We start from the raw sequence: 22,501 nt of genomic DNA on the forward strand, positions 1-22,501 counted from the left end.
AGTTGTTTTTGTTTTTATTTTGTAACCAAGCAAACGAAATTATGGTATGAAAGAAACATCAGTGTCAAAAGAGATTAGTCCAATTTTATAATTAAAATAGGGTATCTACTCATTTTTAATTTTATGTGAAGTGTATTCAGGTACACATGCATATTTTTAAAATCGTGCATTGAGACTTTTTAATAGAAAAAGAATTGATGGAAAAACTTTTGAGAAGGAAGTTTTGAGGGAATTATAAATATGTTTGGCGGGCCTAGTGAGTGGCTGCTTTACATGACTTATAATTTTTATTTAACAGCCACACCTCATATAAATGAAACCTAAAATATTAACATTGATTGAATAATATGAATGTAAGTGGGAGAGCCACTATTATTACATAAAAGAAGGGAAGGCTATCAATTTTACTTCAAAGTAGAAATAATGTTAATTAAGTTATGTTAAAACTAATTGTCCATGAGAATGTTACCAGAGAGAGGCAAAACAAGAAGAGGAAGAATGTCTGCATTCTTGAGTTCACAAGAATGCAAGAAGTTAAGAACTAGTGGAAATCTGGCCAAGCTTGGCTAAGGCCCTGTCACTGCTGAATTTACCCAATTCCCACCCAACTTACCCTGGCAGTGGGGTACCCACCACAGGCTGGCATTATAATAAGGGAAAACTATGTGCGCTAAAGTCAAGAGTATTTAGAAGTGTAGCCACATGTGGACTAATGGTTTCTCACTAGGGAACAATCTTGAGAGGAGTTTGTTCCACAGATTAAAGGGGAGACAGTAAAGAAAGAATTTGAGATATACAAATACCTTGACCTGGTATGCTCATAAGAGTTTCTAAATATTTCAAGCCTCTCCCTTACCCTGGTGACTCAGGCCAGAATCAGGGCAATTAAAAAATCATATAGTGCCTATCTATGTTTTCTAGCCTGTTTTACTGACCAGGAAACCCAAAGCCTGGGAAATGGTGACTTTTATTTCCTGGTGATCTGTGTAAATTGGCTGTGGTAAGACCAGTCATAGCAAGGGCTGTGACTCATAGCAGCTTTCAAATAGATTGCATCCTTTCCTTCCTATCTTCCAGGAGCTTCAGGCCACCTGTAGGTTGAATGGGAAGAGAACAACGAGTGTCATTTAACGTAGGTCATTAAAAAAAAAAAAAAATACTTGAGTCAGATTTACGTCAGCTATGTTTACAAGCTCATTTTCCAATCGGTGACTGAAAATAGAAAATCTATACCTAGGAGACTTGAGAACACAGGCAGCTCCTGTGGATTCTTGTTTGTTCCTTTGTTCACTCTAACTCATGCCAGATCCTGCTCTGGCTTCTAGGGCGAATGACCGTAATCCTGGGCTGGTGACAACACTTGAAGTTCCCATGGAGAAGCTCTTCCTGAGGATAGGGTTCAGACCTGAACAAAATAACCCCGTGGCCAGTAGATGAATAAAGGAGAAATCTGCTGACCGTGTGCTTGAATGTTTTTGAGAACTTTGCTTAGGACTTATCTTGACTACTGAACCTAATAACCAGGGCTCATAACTCATCATAGCTCATAACTGGGGCAGGGAGTCAGTGAGATGAATATGCGATGCTGCAGATGTAAGGCCAGAGAGTGAGGGAAGCCCTGGGGAATGGGCCGTGCAGCATAGGACAATCTCACCTTAAGAAAGAAATCAACAAACTGCCTTACTGGCAAAACCCTAACATGCAGGTTGGCTTAATTTGGCTCAATGGTCTCCATCTGCACCCGCTACACCTATGTACAACTTTTCATACCTGTGGAGACTTTTCAGAAGCAAATGGTCCGTGAATAAAATTTAGGTACTTAAAACAATTTACTGTAAGCAGCAGCATTTTCCCATAATTAGAAGTGGAAACTATGGAAACATCCAATTAAAGTTGGTATCCCAGCTTTGCCACTTACTAACTCTGGGCCTCAAATTTCTCTGATCAACTCTGTGCTTTGGGTAAGCCATATAACCTTTCTATGGCCTCATTTTCCCATCTGTAAAATGGGCAGGGTAACAGTTCTAACCTCAGTGGGTTATTGTAAGGATTAAATGAGTTGTTATATGAAAAGTTCTTAGAACCATGCCTGGAACATAGACAGTAAGCAATATGAAGGAATTTCTCCCATTGCCGTTGAGTCGATTCTGACTCATAGTGACCCAATAGGACAGAGTAGAACTGCCCCATAGGGTTTCCAAGGAGCAGCTGGAGCTCTTAACCACTGCACTGCTAGGGCCTCCCAAAGAAATAGCGATCATTATGTAACTAACTTAATCCCTTTTAAAGTGAAAGACTGTTTTTAACTTCATATCTGAAATTTCTATCACACCTGCATAGTTCAATTTTGTGGAAGTTATTTAATTGCATTGACTTTTTTAGTAGATATAATTTCTAGTTCAATTTTGGATCAACAGACAATGGAACTGATATATCCACTACAACTAATCCTTACGCTAAGGATTTTTTGGCACTGTGGTTGTCAACCTTTAAAATGAACTAGAATCACCTGGAGAGCTTGTTAAAGAACAGATTGTGGGGCTCATCCCAAGAGTTTCTAAATCAGTAGGTCCTTGGTACAGCCTGAGACTTTGCATCTCTAACCATTTCCAATGTGATACTGATGCTGCAGGTCTGGGCCAGGCTGAGAGCCATTGTCTTAGCAAATCAAATCTTATGCTTGTTGGGTAAAGAATTTTGAAAATGCGAACAGTAAATTTATTTGTATGTGTGTGTATAACGAATATATATTATAAAATTGTTAACATATCATTTACTATATAGCTGAAAGGTAAGATTTATCAAATAAAGGATCACGTAAGTAGGTATACCAGTTACCAGCTTTGGTTGAGCCAATCCCTACTCATGGTGACCCCATGTGTGTCAGAAGAACCGTGCTCCTTAGGGTTTTCAATGACTGGTTTTTCAGAAGTAGATGCCCAGGCCTTTCTTCTGAGGCACGACTTGTGTTTTAGATTGAATTGTGCCCCCCTAAAAATGTGTGTCAACTTGGCTAGGCCATGATTCCCAGTATTGTGTAATTTCCACCATTTTGTCATCTGATGTGATTTTCCTATGTGTTGTAAATCCCACCTCTATGATATTAATGAAGCAGGATTAGAGGCAGTTGTGTTAATGAGGCAGGACTCAATCTACGACATTAGGTTGGGCCTTGAGTCAATCTTTTTGAGATATAAAAGAGAGAAGTGAGCAGAGAGATAGGGATACCTCCTACCACCAAGAAAACAGAGCCAGGAGCAGAAAGTGTCCTCTGAGCCCAGGGTCCCTGCACTGAGAAGCTCCTAGACCAGGAGATGATTAATGACAAGGATATTACCACAGAGCCAACAGAAAGAAAAAACCTTCCCTTGGAACTGGCACCCTGAATTCGGACTTCTAGCCTCCTAAACTGTGAGAAAATAAATTTCTCTTCATTAAAGCCACCCATTTGTGGTATTTCTGTCATTGCAGCACTAGATAACTAAGATGACTGGGTAGACTTGAAATTCCAAACTTTTGGTTATCAGTTGAGTGTGTTAATCATTTGCACCACCTAGGGACAAGTACATATATTTAGGAGGTTTAACATCCACGTAACATTTCTACTTAAGTTGCTATTGTTTGAATTTTTTTTAATATTCTATTTCATAAACATTGAATTTTTCTAATATTTCATTTTCTTAAAGCAACTAATTAATCAACTTGTCCTTGTCTGACAGATCTATATTTGATCACTGGTCATTTAGGGCGAGAAGGATTCCTGGATGTCCTCCTTTATGCCCGTCCCCTAAGAAATCCTATGGGGCAGCTCTACTCTGTTACATGGGGTTGCTATAAGTCGGAATCAACTCAACTGCACCTGGCAACAAGAAGAACTCCCGGCTTCATAAAGCCCTATTAAAAACAAACAACGACAATAAAAAAGCCTTTTACATGTAGAAATTGTTGAATTGGCAAATGTTTTGGTATGTATATTTTCACCAAAAAAAAAAAAAAAAAAACCCAGCCAACACCAACCTTTCCTTACTTCCAGACATGTCATGTGTGTGTGCATATGAGATTTCTTATGAGTGGTACTCCTTTTGACCAAATGTAATTATGAAGTATTTTCAGCTATGTTGTATTGAATTTTTAGTAAGTATTATTTGCACAGAATAAGGAAGAGGGAGGCAAACAAAAACTATGTAAGCTTGTATTTTGTAAATGAGTTCTTCTCACATAAAGTTGTGCATAAACTAAAATGCAGGACACTGTAAGCAACATTCCTTTGCCCTTCCCTCTTTGGTAAAATCTACTGGTGTTAACCAAGGGTTTGTCTCTGCTGATTACCATGTATAGAGTTCATGTGACCAGTATTTATCATGTTCTTTATGAATGTGGGAAAGAAATAGGATCTGAAGGTTGAAAAACGAGAAGCTTTAAGCAATAGAAACTCAGATTTAGATCTATAATGATTTTATTACATGTTCTTATCTTACTGAAAGTGCAGATGTGTTATTTAAGCAGTTATGTCCTTAAGAGAAAGCAATGGTTCCCATCACTCTTTGTTAACATATAGAATGTCCCAGGATATAAAGTTCTCTAGAGTTTCTCATCTGATCAAATTGTGAAACACCTTCTGGAATTCTGCCTAATGATCAGGAGAGAGTGTTCCCAGATCAGATGACACCATCAGAGACTTTGGGGTCTCGGGCTTCAAGGAACATAGATCTGTGAAGTCCCATTTAACTGAAGGCTGGCTCCATTTTTGTTTCTTTCTTGGTTTCCAGTACTGTCCTGCTTTGTTGTACAGGCTACAAACCTCCACCCGTCAGCCTGGAACTACTCCAGCTTTTCTAGTTCAAAAAATGAGCACCATGCTCACCTCCATGACTCTACACTTTATTGAAGTTGGTCTTTGAAGAATTATTAACCAAATTTCTTCTAATAGAAGTCTCTTGGAGAATTTGATCTCACCCATCCTTAGGGAATTGAGAGTAAGTCGTCATCTTAGTTTCCTATGATTGTCATAGCAAAATACCTCAGAGTGGATGGCTTTAAAGAATAGAAAATTATTGTCTCAGTTCTGGAGGCTGGAAGTCCAAAGCAGGGTACCACCTGTGCTGATTTCTTCTGAGGGCTTTGAGAGAGAAACTGTTTCTGCCTTTCTCCTAGCTTCTAGTAGCTCCTTGGAATACTCGGTATTTCTTGGCTTGTAGATGGTTCTTCAAGTGGTGTCTTTCCCCCTGGATGTCTCTCTGTATCTGTTCTCTGCTTTTATAAGACACCACTCAGAAGAGATTAAGAGCCAACGTACTATGGTATGACCTCATGTTAACTGATAACATCTTCAAAGAAAGGCAGCATTTCCAAACAAGGTCACATTTACAGGTAAAGGGGTTAGGACTTTAGCATATCTTTTGGGGGACAAAATTCAGTCTGTAACAGTGGTATATAATTAAATTCAATCGTATCATCGATGTAAGAAATATGAAAAATGAGACCATTTTTTCTTCTAATGTACAAGTAAGATTAGGGTTTGATTTAAGCCTCCTGAACTGTGTTAATTTGGGCAAAAGGCTTAGTGAAACCTTTATTTTCCTCAGCTCTAAAATGGGGGTAATAATTCTCCCTTTCTGGCGTTGTTGTGAGGATTAAATAAGCGTCTTTTACCATTAATTTTATTTTTATCAATTATACCCTGATTCTCAACCCTATTCAGAGAGATGACATTATATTTTATACTTTTGTGTGTGTGTGTGTGTGGCTTTCAAGTGATGCAGGCAGTACTGTAACTGGGAGATTAAAATTTTTAGAAGAATAGTGGAAAAATAAAGTTTTATTCATTCTAGTTATGGGATATATCTAATCAAGCATTTTCCACACTGAGGAAATAGGTGCTTTCCTACATTACTAGTGTATATTTGTGACTTATTTTTAGTTTTAGATAAGCTATTCTTTAGGTATTAACTATAATAACTATAATTTTATGTATGTACTTATTTACTTAACATACCATAATTCTCCAGTTTTGTTTTCCAATTCTAGTTTTCTAAATTTTAGTTTTCTTGAAGTTTTGTCCTAAATTGAAAACTCATCATTTAAATTCAGCTGAAATTCTGCATATCAAAACATGAACACATGAGCTTTTCTCAGAGTTCTAAAAGGAGAATTTAAAATGATAGACAACCATAGAATTTTATAACTGGAAGAAAACTTAAAGTATTATTTATAGATAAGACAACCAAAACTCTAGTGTTAGTAATTTAATGATAAAGCTCGTGTTATGAATGTTACCCTTTAACACATCTGTTTGTGAGGTTTCTATATCACCTCAAGTTTCTGGTAAAAGAAGGAAACATACCTGTTCTTTTTAGTGAGTGAAAAAAAAAAAAGGAAATTAAGAAGGCAGTTCTGAGCAAAGAGGCTTGTGAGGCAATGTGTCTCTTTCAAACAATCTGGCAATACTAGACTTTGGAGAGAGACATAAGATTTCTATATTTTTTTTAAATCACTTTATGTCAGTCTGCTGCAACCTGTCACCCAAGTAACCAGGGGCCAAGAGAGCACAGTTCTGTGATACTAAGAACCATCTGGCAAAGAAATTTTGAGGTTTTCAAAGTGCTAATCAAGCTGAGGAACTATGAGATTGCTGTTTGCCTGTGACCTATTTAATATCTCAGCTTCCCCAAGGAAAAGTTAGCTACCTAAGGGGCATGATTCCTTTTGGACCACTCTGGAGTCTTCTTTCACTGACTGCAGTCCTTATTTTATATTTGTTCCCCCTTTAAATGGCCAGTGGGCACTTCTCTGTGTCCTGAACAAGTATTAACTTCTGGCCTTCTTCACAGGGAACACCCCCACCATGCTGTTCATTGACACCGTGGGCAGGGTGTCCTATTCCTTTCTTTTGGTTTAGGGGTTCTTACAAATGTCCAAGGCTGTTGTGTTTTCCATAGCTATGCTTGGCAGAAGAATTCATGCTCAAGGGTAACTCATCCATAGTATCCCCACCACACTGCTTCTGGGCCCTTGTGAATTCAAAGTTGGGCCATCTCGCTTCCATTTTGAATATTTTTACTCCCATTTTGAGTTATCCCAGTCTTCCCTATTTCCTTACTCAAAGCTGGGTACCAAATATGATATGCTAATTCACATTCCAATTAGTCTTTCTTTCACATATGCCTAAGAAGGGGAATTCTTAATAACATCCCTTCACATAAGGTGCAAAAAAGGGAACCAATACAACAAAGGACAGCATACAACATTTTGATTGTTTCAAACATAATCTTTCCTCAGAATTGACTAGGGTAATTAAATAATTTTGGTAAGTAATTTCTAGCACATTGGAATTGTGACCGTGACCCACAGATACCGTGAGATAATAGGTACCTGCAGTTTTAATCCATTAAACTTGTGGTAAAACAATCAGCAAAATTAAATAGCCTTTTGAGTTTGCTTTACACTTTCTGTTTAGCTCTTCTGTAAAAACCTGCAATTTGACGTGTGAATTTTGTGGCCACTAATTTCCTCTTTCTCTGCTGAGTACATTCTTTCCCTTTCTCTCTCATGGGCCTACTCGCACAGGCTTTCCCCAGAGGTCTTCGTTATCCTTTCAGACCACCTACTTAGTTCCTGGCTCTCTTCTTTCTCTTTTCACCTTCAGCTCCATGTCTCACCCTCTTTCCTTTTCCTTTCTTCTTAATCCAGGCTTAGAGTCTCCTTTAAAAATACTGAAGCTTTGATGGTTGAAGATAATTTAGGATAGATAGATAGACAGACGACAGACAGACAGACAGACAGACGACAGACGACAGATGACGACAGACAGACGACAGATGACAGACGACAGACGACAGAGAGATATGAGTAGATTTATAAGTCATAAAAATCAGTAGAGATTTTGATTTCTTGTTTCAAATTTTGGGTTTGAACAGGTAGTGAAAAGCAGTAACATAAGGTTTAGACTGGTCTAAGTTTACAGATGATTTACTTTCTTGAAGTTACAGCTGGATAGAGAAAGAAAGTATTCTTTCTTTCTTTTTGCTTAGAAAATTCTGCCATGTTTTAGTTACACATTGAGCACAGTGCCATCACTATTGCACGTGAATGAGGTAGGCCTTACATTTTTAGGCAAAGTTTCAGGCAAAGCTGTATTCATTCTGATAAGGAGGCTTTCTTGTTTGACCCACCTCTAAATAAGGAATCCAGAAGTGAAGAGAATAACAGATGGCTGAGATTCTTATACCACATACTTTATGTTTATTCTATTTAGCTTTATAATTAATTGGAAATTAATTGTAATTTCTAAAAATATTTTGAGTATGATAAAAATCAATATATTTGATTTCCACTTGTAATAACTGAACACCTATGAGACCAAAATTTATGCAGATAATAAATATAAATTACCAATAAAATACAAGAACAAGCACTGGAGAGTGAACAAAAATGTGACAGAAACTGGAGGGAGGTCAACAGTGAGAAGAAGGGAATGGATCTGAATGAATTTTCCATTTTTACAGGTTTATCCTGAGAGTGGTCCACAGTCTGTGCAGCTAAAACTGCGATTAGCTCTTTGAGGCCAACATAGCTATAATACTACTCGTTGACAAAAAATTTTAAAGTACAGTGCAATATCCCTCATAAACATAATTTTGACCCAGCTTTAGCAAAATTCAGCAATATACAGTGAAATCTGTGAAAGCTAGAACTCCATGGGCCTGCCTTGTTTTTCTAGGTCTTGCACGTTTTAAACATTTGACAGGGTGCAGACTTACCACTTTTCTATTGTTCTCTATTAGTGGGAAATATTTGAGTTTTCCTTCTCTGACAGGTTTCTTCCTTACACAGGTTCCAGCTTTCCAGGGGTTTTACTGTTTAAAAAGAATATGTCTTGATCAATTTGGAATTCCAGGAAAGCAAGGTAGAGCTAACATTTGCAAATGTAATTCACCATATTAAGAGAATAAAAGAGAAATTTTATTGTTGTTGTTGTGTGCCATCGACTCATAGCAATGGTATAAGACATAGTAGAACTTGCCCCATAGGTTTTCCTAGGCCGTAATCTTTACAGGAGCAGATCACCAGATCTTTTCTCTGACCTTTCAGTTAGCAGCTGAGCACCTCACCATTGCACCACAGTGCTCCGTGAAATTTTATATAGTCACTATATAATCATTTTAATAAGTAACAAAAAAGCATTTGACAAAACTCAACGTTGACTTATGATAACAATTCTCAGCAAACCAGGAATGGGGAGCAACTTCCTTAACCTAATACAGGGCATCTGTACAAACCTACAGGTAACATAATAAAACTTAGTAGTAAAATAGCAAGTGCTTTTCTCTCCATGATAGGCAAGAATGCCCACACCTGCCATTCCTATTCGGTATTATATTGGCTGGCCTAGCCAGTGCAATGAGGTGATAAAAGTAAATAAAAGGCTTAATTCAACAAGGAAGAAATAAAGCTATCTCTATATACAGATAGGCAACCCTGGTGGTGTAGTGGTTATGAGCTACGGCTGCTAGCCAAAAGGTCGGCAGTTTGAATCCACCAGGCAGTCCTTGGAAACTCTACGGGGCAGTTCTACTTTGTCCTATAGGCTTACTATGAGTCGGAATAGACTCAATGGCAACGGGTTTAATTTGGCTGGTTTATATATAGATAAGGTAATTTTTAACTTATGAAATCCTAAATAATCTGCAATTAGGATACTGGAAATAATAAGTGAATTGGCAAGGACACAGATACAAAGTTAGTAATTAAAAAATTGTATTTTGTATGTAATAACAGCTAAAAATAGGAAAATGAAATTACAAAAAAAAATCCACTTGTAATAGGTTTAAAAAAGAAATTTAACATTGTCTTAGGCTGGGTTTTCTAGAGCAGCAAAACCAGTAACGTGTATAGAGAGAGAGAAATTCATATCAAGGCAATGTGGTTGTAGAGACTGGAATGTCCCAAGTCCGTGGGTCAGGATAGAGGCTTCTCCAGACTCACATAGCCACAGGGGCTGGTGAACTCAAGATTGGTAGGTCAGAGAGCAGGGCTCTTGCTCACAGGCTTCAAAGATCAATGAATCCCAAGATTGGCAGGCAAGACCACAGGTAAGCTGCTAGTTCAAATTCCAAGAATCAGAGGTCAGAGGACCAGGAGCCAGCTGTAGGATCCAGCATGAGCACAAAGCCACCAAGCCCTGCCAGAATGTCCATTTATATTTGATGCAGGCCAGACACCCAAGGAAACTCCCTTTCAACTGAATGGCTACTCACAGCAGATCCCATCATGGGAGTGATAACATATCAAATCTCAACAGGGAAGTGATCACAACATTACATGACTGCCAAAACACTGAGGATCATGGCCCAGCCAAGCTGACACACAATCTTAACCATCACACATTAATTAGGAGTAATTTAGAAAACACAAAAGATACTGAAGACCTCTACACTTCAACTATAATACATTGCTGAAAGAAATTAAAGGAGAAAATTAACGGAGAGACATACCATATAAATTATTGGAAGAGTCAGTGTTTGTGACAAGGAGTCTGACTCCATTTTTTCATGTGTGACTGCTGATAGCTTTTAAACCTCATCTCTTCCTCTTCTGCTTGTGCCCACATCTGGACAAGCTAAGAAAGCCTGACACCAGCCGGAGCTTCAAACCAAACAAGCCCCTGCTGTGTGAACACTCACCCTGGCCCCACCCCTAATCATAATTAAAAAAAAAAAAGGAAGCTAGTCTTCTTTCCTTGCCCTTTAAAGACATTTCTAAGAGAGGCCTACCCTGCTACTCCCAGAGACCTCAATATTGTAAGTAATAAACCTCTTCAGACTCTCCTGGTGTGTGTATATTTGGCATCATTAGTCTCAACATCCCAACGAAACCTTGGGTGAGGGTCCACCTGCCTCTGTAAATGACCATAAAATATTGCAAAGACATCAGTTCGCCCAAACTGATCTATAGATTCAATGAAGTTCCAAACACCCCCCGCCAAGTGCTTTTGTAGAAACTGACTCTAAAACCTATATGAAAAGGCCTGTTGTCATTATTCTCGTGTGCTGTCAATTCTGATTCATAATTGACCCTATAGAACAGAGTAGAACTGTCCCATAGGGTTTCCTAGCTGAAATCTTTGTGGGACTAGATCACCAAGTCTTTTCTCCCTCAGAGGGGCTGGTGAGTCCAAACCACTGACCTTTAGGTTAGCAGACAAGAGCTTAACCATTGCCCCATAAACCCTAGACTATCCAATGCAATCTTGTAAAAGAAGAACAAAGCCGCGAGACTTACGTTGTCTGACCACAAGACTTACTGTAAAGTCACAGTAGTTGAGACAGCATGATACCAGGATAAGGATTAACAAATAGATTAATGCAACAAAATAGAGATTCTAGAAATAGACTCACATATTGACGGCAAATCAAGTTATGACAAAGCACTAAAGAATTCTAGTGGGGGTTAGAAACTCTTCAGCAAATGATCCTGGGACAACTGGATTAAAAAAAAAAAAATTTTTTTTTTTTTTGGAAACAAGGAACTACAAACCCTATCTCATACCATACAGAAAATTAATTTATAGTAGGTCATAGACCAAACTGTAAATCTATAAAGCTTCTAGAAAAATAACATAGGATAAAATAGCAGGGAATAATATCTTTGAAGCCAGAGGTAAGCAAAGATTGCTTCGACAAGACACAGAAAGCAATAAAATAAATAAATAACCCTAAAATAAAATAATTGATGAATTATCCTTCATGAAAATTAAAGACTTCTGTTATCAAAGCAGAACATTAAGAAAATTAGAAGATGACCCAGAAACTAGGAAGCCATATTTGCAAATATATATCTGATGAAGTATTTCTATTCATGAGACATAAAAACCTCTTGTTAAAAAAATGAGAAGAAACCCAATTTAAAAATGAGCAAAATATTTTAATTGACACTGGAAAAAAGAAGAGCTACAAATGGCTAATAAACACATGAAAAACTACTCAACATCAATTGTCAACAAGGAAATAAGTGTTAAAATCTTAATCAGATACCATTTTAGAATGGCTGAAATTAAAAAGACTGACCTCCCCAAATATGGGAAAGAATGTGGAGCAATGGCAACTCATATACATCATTAAGGGGAGCATAAAATGGTACAGCCACATTGGAAAAAGCTCTGGCAGTTGCTTATAGAACTAAGCATATGTTTTCTTTGTGACCTACTATGCCACTCTTAGGTGTTTGTACAAGAAAAATGAAAATACTTGTGCAAAAAACAAATACTTGTACAAGAATGTTTACAGCAACTTTGTAAAAATCAAAGCCTAGAAACAGCCTGTATTTGTATCAATAGGATAATGGATTAAAAAAAAATGGTAGTAGATTTCTACAATGGAATACTCCACACCAATAAATAGGAATGAACAACTGGTACAGACAATAACATGAATGAATCTAAAATACACTATCCTGAATGAAAGAAGCATTACATATAGACTATATACTTTATAATTCTATTTCTAGAATGTACAAATAGGCAAAATTATGGTATGGAGAAAAAAACAGAAGAGTGGTTGCCTCTGTGGGGTGGGAAATTAGAGCTGTGGGAAATTAGAGCTAGAGGAACTGAAATCCATCATCAAGATTGCAAAAACCAAACCCATGCCTTTTGGCAATGAAACTTGACAGTACTTCTGCTTTACAAAGGTGAAGCCATCCTAATGAAGGTCCTTTAATTATATTACAGGATGTTAATATTTATTTTGTAAGATTTGGTACTGAACTATTTTATATTTACCTTTAGACATCAAGGACCCCTGGTGACACAATGGCTACGAGCTCAGCTCCTAACCAAAAGGTCCACAGTTGGAATCCACCAGCTGCTCCCTGGAAACCCTATAGGGTCACTATGAGTCAGAATCAGCTCGACAGCAATGGGGTTTTAGACATCAAAAGCCACTTTGTGATTTTGTTAAGTTATATTACAGTCTACTTACTTTGAAATTATTATTTTTTATTTCGTGGCAAGCCATCTTAACACAATTAGAGAAAAATGATTATTAAATATGAAGGTAAATGAAGAAATTTGTAATATTATTAGATTTTTCCCTTTTTCCCCTCTTGTAGCCTCTTCCTGCTTCTCCTACTCAATTTTAGTCAACGGGGCCTTTCAGAGTTCATTGCTTATGAAATGCAATAACAGACGTATAGCAAAAGCAGCTAACAAAGGAATAAAGGAATCATTCTATAGCTTTTGAGGATCTAAAACTCTTGACTCAGGGTATTTGAAGGTGGGAATCAGATATTTAAAGGGTTCATGGCACATAAGGAGAACCCAAAATGAGAAAATTAACTTGGCAGAGTAGATAATGATGGTCTTTGCTAGGAGACTGTGTCTTGCTAGGACACTGACGGGATCCAGAGCGAGGCACCCTGGAGCAAGCAGAGACAAATGGCAAAACCACAAGACAGCACCCTGAGACTCAAAAGCAGCAGGAACAGTTGCAGTTACGAGGGCAGAGCCCAGAGATACAGCAAGATTTCAGAGAAAAATTGGCTGCATGCTGTGTCCAGGCAGAAGACCTTCGGTATCCTGCAGGATTTCCTGTCACCTGGTGAGTTATGGGCTAAGCAGCGTGTTGATTTCTGGGCATTTAAGACTGGCAAAAGATTAGGGAGAGAGCAACTGCATGTACCAGTGCTATGAAGATGAGAACACAGGACATCTCCATGGTGATCTAAATCAACCAATGACTGAGAGCCAGATGAAAGGAATCGTGTCTCCACAGATGCCAGTGTGATCTGTGATCACTGAGAATAAGATGGACTCTAGGATTTGCTGGCATAACACAAACCTTCTGGACAGAGAGTGGTAGGGCCTTTAACTATCAGTAAGCCCATGAGGCTGTGGTCACATCCTGGTCAGTTATTTGAATTTAGAGCTTATTTGAATTTAGAATTTAGGCCACTTTGTGCCTCTGTTGCCATTCCAGGACCACAGGAGAATTATCAGCTTTATATCCTAGGACACATGTAAGTACTCATAGAACTAAACAGTAACAAAGTTCTGAATGGAATGTTTATTGTAGTGGCTGCTTGGATCCTCCCATCCTTAACTATTCCTAACAATAACTCCAAGAGGCCAGACAGAGGACCAAGCCTCTTGAACCTCAAGGCCCAGGTAGTCTTTGCCTATGTAGTTTCTAGAGACTAATGTGTTCCATATATTAATCCCTGTAAACTGACTTCTCCCCTTCGTTTACACCTATGGTCCTATCCATGGTCTATGTAATAGAGGCTTAACAAGATACACTAGGTGTCTTAGTTATCTAGTGCTGCTATAACAGAAATACCACAAGTGGATGGCTTTAACAAAGAGAAATTTATTCTCTCACAGTCTAGGAGGCTAGAAGTTCTAATACAGGGTGTCAGCTCCAGGAGAAGGCTTTCTCTTTCTCTGTCAGCTCTGGGGGAGTGTCTTTATCATCAATCTTCCCCTGGTCTAGGAGCTTCTCCATGCAAGCACCCCAGGTCCAAAGGACATGCTATTCTCCTGGCTCTTGTTTCTTGGTGGTATGAAGTTCCCCTGTCTCTCTGCTCCCTTCTCTCTTTTATATCTAAAAGAGATTGATTTAAGACACAACCATCTTGCAGATTGAGTCCTGCCTCATTAACATCACAGAGGTAAGATTTACAAAACAGAGGCAAATCACATTAGATGGTAAAATGGTGAACAATCACACAATACTGGGAATCCTAGCCAAGATGACACACATTTTGGGGGGAAACAATTCAATCCATAATACTAAGTAATTGCTTTCTTCAGGCAAAAGGATTCATAACTTTGGTGATGCCTTATTGCTGCAGATCTGTCTGTACTGTTTACCTCTGATATGAGAGAAAATGTGCCATCTTTCTTGGAGAGGATGCCCAGGTTTCTGCATTCTGGACAAATCTCTCAGCTTTCCACTCTGGTATTCAGTATCCAAAGTAGAAAGCAGACATCTATGTCTGTATCTAGAGAATAGAGAAACAAATGCCATCTTGTTTCTGTATAAAATGTATCTGACTATGTATGGGGCTATTTTTTCTGTCCTGATACACTTTCTCCATCATATTCCCACCTCTATTCCATCATCCATCTCAAGTGCTCCTTCTGTTTCTCACCTCAGGATACTTGGATTCTCTTGCTAAGTCTTCCATTTATAAATACAAGTGACCACCACATCCCTGGCCTCAAATTTTTGATGTGTAAAACTTGGATGAAGGCCGGACTGAAAATGATCTATAAGCTCTCATTTCAACCCAAAAATGGCTTTCCTTTAATGATAAGATGCTTTTTAAGTATCTGATCTCAGGGGGTAAAGTCATGACTTTCTTCTAGAATTGGTAAAGCTATATATTAAAAAATATATTGAGGTAAAATAAGAGATGCATATTTTCTCCAAGAATTCAGGGGAACTTTCTAATTTATATAACTGTGTGGTTATTACTATTTTTTTTTTTTTATTTCCCATCCCTTTTTTATTAAGTTGGTGGATATTATTTAGGCAAGGCAAAAAAAAATAAAAAATTACATTAGCTGTATTACATTAAAAAGAAAAACTGCAATTAGTGTAAAACCATTTTAATTTTCTTTTTGGCCAGAAGCACACTTTCCTTTTTACCGTTTTTTTAAAATAATTTTTATTGTGCTTTAAGTGAAAGTTTACAAATCAAATCAGTCTCACACAAAAACCCATGTACACCTTGCTACACACTCCCAATTACTCTCCCCCTAATGAGACAGCCTGCTCTCTCCTGCCACTCTCTCTTTTCGTGTCCTTTTTGCCAGCTTCTAACCCCCCCACCCTCTCATCTCCCCTCCAGGCAGGAAATGCCAACATAGTCTCAAGTGTCCACCTGATCCAAGAAGCTCACTCCTCACCAGCATCCCTCTCCAACCCATTGTCCAGTCCAATCCATGTCTGAAGAGCTGGCTTCGGGAATGGCTCCTGTCCTGGGCCAACAGAAGGTCTGGGGGCCATGACCACCAGGGTCCTTCTAGTCTCAGTCAGACCATTAAGTCTGGTTTTATGGGAATTTGGGGTCTGCATCCCACTGCTCCCCTGCTCCCTCAGGGGTTCTCTGTTGTGTTCCGTCAGGGCAGTCATCAGTTGTAGCTGGGCACCGTCTAGTTCTTCTGGTCTCAGGATGATGTAGTCTCTGGTTCATGTGGCCCTTTCTGTCTCTTGGGCTCGTAATCAGCTTATGTCCTTGGTGGTCTTCGTTATCCTTTGATCCAGGTGGGTTGAGACCAATTGATGCATCTTAGATGGCTGCTTGCTAGAGTTTAAGACTCCAGACGCCACTCTTCAAAGTGGGATGCACAATGTTTTCTTAATAGATATTATGCCAATTGACTTAGATGTCCCTTGAAACCATGGTCCCCAGACCCCTGCCCCTGCTATGCTGGCCTTCGAAGCATTCAGTTTATTCAGGAAACTTCTTTGCTTTTGGTTTAGTACAATTGTACCGACCTCCCCTGTATTGTGTGCCGTCTTTCCCTTCACCTAAAGTAGTCCTTATCTACTATCTAATTAGTGAATACCCTTCTCCTACCTTCCCTCCCTCCCCCGTCTTGTAAATACAAAAGAATGTTTTCTTCTCAGTTTAGACTATTTCTCAATTTCTTATAATAGTGGTCTTATACAATATTTGTCCTTTTGCAACTGACTAATTTCACTCAGCATAATGCCTTCCAGATTCCTCCATGTTATGAAATGTTTCAGATTCCTCAGTGTTCATCGATGCATAATATTCCATTGCGTGAATATACCATAATTTATTTATCCATTCATCCATTGATGGGCACCTTGGTTGCTTCCAGCTTTTTGCTATTGTAAACAGTGCTGCAATAAACATGGGTGTGCATATACCTGTTCGTGTAAAGGCTCTTATTTCTCTAGGATATATTCCAAGGAGTGGGATTGCTGGATCGTATGGTAGTTCTATTTCTAACTTTTTTTTTAAAATAATTTTTATTGTGCTTTAAGGGAAAGTTTACAAATCACGTCAGTCTGTCACATATAAGCTTATATACACCTTACTACATACTCCCATTTACTCTCCCCCTAATGAGCCAGCCCATTCCCTCTTTCCAGTCTCTCCTTTCGTGACTGTTTTGCCAGTTTCTAACCCTCTCTACCCTCCTATCTCCCCTCCAGACAGGAGATGCCAACACAGTCTCAAGTGTCCACTTGATACAAGTAGCTCATTCTTCATCAGCATCGCTCTCCAACCCATTGTCCAGTCCCTTCCATGTCTGATGAGTTGTCTTCGGGAATGGTTCCTGTCCTGGGCCAACAGAAGATTTGGGGACCATGACCGCCGGGATTCTTCTAGTCTCAGTCAGACCATTAAGTCTGGTCTTTTTATGAGAATTTGGGGTCTGCATCCCAGTGTTCCCCTGCTCCAGCAGGGGTTCACTGTTGTGCTCCCTGTCAGGGCAGTCATCGGTTGTGGCTGGGCACCATCTAGTTCTTCTGGTCTCAGGACGATATACGTCTCTAGTTCATGTGGCCCTTTCTGTCTCTTGGGCTCATAGTTATCGTGTGACCTTGGTGTTCTTCATTCTCCTTTGATCCAGGTGGGTTGAGACCAATTGATGCATTTTAGAGGGCCGCTTGTTAGCATTTAAGACCCCAGACGCCACACTTCAAAGTGGGATGCAGAATGTTTTCATAATAGAATTATTTTGCCAATTGACTTAGAAGTCCCCTTAAGCCATAGTCCCCAAACCCCCACCCTTGCTCCACTGACCTTTGAAGCATTCAGTTTATCCCGGAAACTTCTTTGCTTTTGGTCCAGTCCAGTTGAGCTGACCTTCCCTGCATTGAGTTATTACTATTTTTTATAATCTGTGGCATAGCAAACATTTGAATTGTGACAGTGTTAAGCAGAGTTTGTGTTTTAGGTCCACTGATAGCAATACATTGCTTTATCAAACTAGAGATAATCATGAATAGGGCAAGTATTTAAAGGTGAGATTCCTTTACAAAACTACCAAATCCTATGATTACTTTTCTCTTTTTCTTTGGTAACAAGTGTGTTTAAAAATCAGTATAAACCAAAACCAAACCAAGTGTGTTTAAAAATCAGTATAGTTATACTTATAAACAAACACTAAAATTAATGTATCGGTAACTGGAATTTACCATATGATTAAGACATAATCAAGCATATGACCAAGAACTGATGCTGCTGAATGAAGAAGTACGAGCTTCACTGAAGGCTCTGGTGAAAAACGAGGCCCCGGGAATTGACCGAACACTGAGATGTTTCAACAAACAAATGTAGTACTGAAAGCACTCACTTGACTATTCCAAGAAATTTGGATACCTGGCTAACCTACTGGAAGAGATCCATATTTGTGCCCATTCCAAAAAAAGGTAATCCAACAGAATGTGGAAATTATTGAACAATATCTTTAGTATCTGTCTTAGGCTGGGTTCTCTAGAGAAGCAAAACCAGTGAAGCATCTATATGTATATAGAGATATATACATATAAAAAAAAAACATATATATACATATATATGTATATAGCACATATATAGAGAGAGAGAGAGAGAGAGATTTACATCAAAGAAATGGCTCACATGGTTGTAAAGGCTGGAAAGTCCCAAGTCTGTAGGTCAGGCTGGAGGCTCCTTTGGACTCAGGTAGGTGCAGGGACTGGTAAACCCAAGATTGGTAGGTCAGACAACAGGCCACTGGCTCACAGAGGAGGCTCACAAATCCCAAGATTAGCAGGTAAGCTGCTAGTTCCAGTCCCAAGAACCGGAGGTCAGATGAACAGGAGCCAGCTGCAGGATCCAGGGAGAGCAAGAGCCCATGAGCCTTGCCAGAAAATTCATCTATATTGGATGCAGGCCACACCCCCAAGGTAACTCCCTTTCAACTGATTGGCTACGCATAGCAAATCTCATCATGGAGGTGATCACATTATTATTCAACTGTCAAACTACATCATAACTGACAAACCACTGAGAATCATGGCCCAGCCAAGTTGACACACAACCTTAACAATCACAATATCACACATAAGTAAAATTTTGTTGAAGACAATTAAAAAATGGTTGCAGAAATACTTTAACAGGGAACTGCCAGAAATTCAAGCTGATTCAGAAGAGAACATAGAATAAGGATATCATTGCTGATGTCAGGTGGAGCTTAACTGAAAGCAGAGAATACCAGAAAGATGTTTACCTGTGTTTTGTTGACTATGCAAAGGCATTCAATTGTGTAAAAAAACAAATTATGGATAACATTATGAAGAACGGGAATTCCAGAACACTTAATTGTACACATGCAAGACCTGTACATAGATCAAGAGGCAGTCATTAGAAGAGAACAAGAGGATTCTTCGTGGTTTAAAATCAAGAAAGATGTGTGTCAGGCTTGTATCCTTCACCATACTTATTCAATCTAAGCAAATGCTGAGCAAATAATCCAAGAAGCTGGACTATATGAAGAAGAATGGGCATTAGGATCAGAAGAAGACCCATTCACAACTTGCCATATGCAAATGACATAACCTTGCTTGCTGAAAGTGAAGCCATTGCACTAAGGATCAATAACTCTTCAAAGCTCATTTTTAAATACTTACCTTGAGGCGGGGCCAAGATGGCTGACTAGGTAGAAGCTACCTCGGATCCCTCTTGCAACAAAGACTCGGAAAAACAAGTGAATCGATCACATACATGACAATCTATGAACCCTGACCATCAAACACAGATCTAAAGAGTTGACCTGAGTGACAGAGACTGAGAATGAACACCCACGGGGAAGCAGTGACTGTTTTCGGAGCCTGGGGCCAGCGTCCCAGTCAGGAAACCTTGGCGCCGGGCTTTGGGAGCTGAGCACGGCATCCTGAGATGGCACAAACACGGGACACAGCTCTAGCCCCCAGAAGTGACCTTGGGGGAAGCCCAGCCAGTGCACGCAGGCAGTGCAGCAACGCCGCTGACAGGAGGAGAAGTCACTGGGAGGCAGTGACTGGTTTTGGAGCTGGGAGTGTGGCGTCCCAGCCGGGGAAGCTTGGCGCTGGGCTTTGGACTGGGAGCGGAGGAACTGACCACCGCTTCTGAGACAGCGCAAGCACGGGACGCAGGCCTGACCCTCGGGGGCAATCTCTACTCAGCCAGCGCACACAGTCAACCCGCCCCTTGGGAATCTCAGATAAAACAGTCATCCCAAGCAAGATAAGTAACTTTGTCTATATTCCAGGGTGCTTTTTACTCTCTCCTATCTATCTGATCGCTCCCCTCCCCTTCCCAGGCGGCTTCATTAACATTGGAATTTCCTGAGCCAGAGAGTGAAGTGCGCTGCAGTTTCTTTCTTTCTTTTTTTTTTTTTTTTTTGTCTTTTTCTAACCCATTCTCCTGGCCTGAGAGAAGCAACCACAAAAAACCCAGGGACCAAAAATCCTTCCCTAATTGGACTAAAAACACAGAACCAGCTCCAGCCAAGCATATGTGATCCACAGTCTTGGGCTTTCATCCCTACAGGGAACAAGGTGGCTATTATAATGCAAAGGCATTTCTGATAGGGATCTGACTGTAATTGTTTTAGCGGGTTACTGGAAAGACAAATTTCCCAGGTCTGATATCTCTGCATATTCAACAGAGCCCTCACTGACCCACAACAGGGAACTGAGGGCTGAAGCTCCCCCCAGACCACCTAGCCTCCTGCCTTAGGGGTCTAAGGAGGGTGACACCTACCAATCTGTAGAGGTACTTGCATTGGGGGCCTAAGGTACAGCTGCAGAGCCCACCTACCAAAGTGCTTTAGGAATACAGACACATCTACCTCACTGGCACTTGGGGGAAGCCTGTCAGCATCCTGTCCCCCCGGAGTGTGAAACCCTGCTGCTACTAGAATCTGGTGCACACAACTATCACCACTACTTCTCAAGGTGGATAGGTGACAGTCTGCACCACACATTGATGACCCAAAATCATATTCTACTCAAGAATAGTGATTGGACTCTTAGGCTTATATATCTGGTAACAGCCCAAACCAGCTGGTAATAGGACATAAGTGATTCAAGGGCTACAACAATCAAGATAGCGCAATCTAGTAGGCCATCTACATATACTGAAAGAAAACAAAACAAGATAAGACTCAGTGACCAAATATAGAATAAATCACTACAATATCTTAGAGATGGCTCGGAGACAGCAGTCGATATCAAACCACATAAAGAAGCAGACCATGATTGCTTCTACAACTCCCCAAACTAAAGAATCAAAATCTTTCCCAAATGAAGATACAATCCTGGAATTTCCAGATGCAGAATATAAAAAACTAATTTACAGAATGCTTCAAGACATCAGGGATGACCTCAGAAATGAAATAAGGCAATCTACAGAAAAAGCCAAGGAACACACTAATAAAGCAGTTGAAGAACTCAAAAAGATTATTCAAGAACATAGTGGAAAAATTAATAAGCTGCAAGAATCCACAGAGAGACAGTATTCAGAAATCCAAAAGATTAACAGTAAAATTACAGAATTAGACAATTCAATAGGAAGTCAGAGGAGCAGACTCAAGCAATTGGAATGCAGGGTGGCGGATCTGGAGGGCCAGGGAATTGACACCAAGATAGCTGAAAAAAAATCAGATAAAAGAATTAAAAAAAATGAAGAAACCCTAAGAATCATGTGGGACTCTATCAAGAAGAATAACTTGCATGTGATTGGATTCCCAGAACAGGGAGGAATAACAGAAAATACAGAGAGAATAGTTGAATATCTGTTGGCAGAAAACTTCCCTGACATCATGAAAGACGAAAGGATATCTATCCAAGATGCTCATCGAACCCCATTTAAGACTGATCCAAAAAGAAAATCACCAAGACAAATTATCATCAAACTTGCCAAAACCAAAAAAAAAAAAAAAAAAAATTTTTTTTTTTTTAAAAGATAAAGAGAAAATTTTAAAAGCAGCCAGGGATAAAAGAAAGGTCTCCTACAAAGGAAAATCAATAAGAATAAGTTCAGACTACTCAGCAGAAACCATGCAGTCAAGAAGGCAATGGGATGACATATATAGAGCACTGAAGGAGAAAAACTGCCAGCCAAGGATCATATATCCAGCAAAACTCTCTCTAAAATATGAAGGCGAAATTAAAATATTTACAGATAAACACAAGCTTAGAGAATTTGCCGAATCCAAACCAAAGCTACAAGAAATACTAAAGGAAATGGTTTGGTCAGAAAACCAATAATATCAGACACCAGCACAACACAAGGTCACAGAACAGAACATCCTGATAGCAACTCAAATAGGGAAATCACAAAAACAAATTAAGATTAATTTTAAAAAGAAAAAAATGCTCAAAACAGGGAATCATTGAAATCAATATGTAAAAGATCACAATAATCAAAAAGAGGGACTAAATACAGGTGGCATAGAGCTGCCATACAGAGAGGGAAATAAGGCAATAAAGGACAATACAAGTTAGGTTTTTACTTAGAA

General features: G+C 39.3%; 1 long non-coding RNA gene across 1 annotated transcript in view; it reads right to left on the minus strand.

Annotated features, from left to right (window-relative positions):
• Positions 1-356: 356 nt before the first annotated feature.
• Positions 357-22,501, minus strand: part of LOC126066563 (uncharacterized) — a 74,794-nt gene continuing 52,649 nt past the window's right edge. The window contains exons 2-3 of the long non-coding RNA XR_007515127.1: positions 8,760-8,855; positions 357-1,405 (exon numbers count right to left, since the gene is read on the minus strand). This is a non-coding gene — a long non-coding RNA (uncharacterized LOC126066563). The remainder of the gene's footprint in view (positions 1,406-8,759; positions 8,856-22,501) is intronic.

Source organism: Elephas maximus, chromosome 23 (genome assembly GCF_024166365.1).
Source record: "Elephas maximus indicus isolate mEleMax1 chromosome 23, mEleMax1 primary haplotype, whole genome shotgun sequence".
NCBI classification, from domain to species: Eukaryota; Metazoa; Chordata; class Mammalia; order Proboscidea; family Elephantidae; genus Elephas; species Elephas maximus.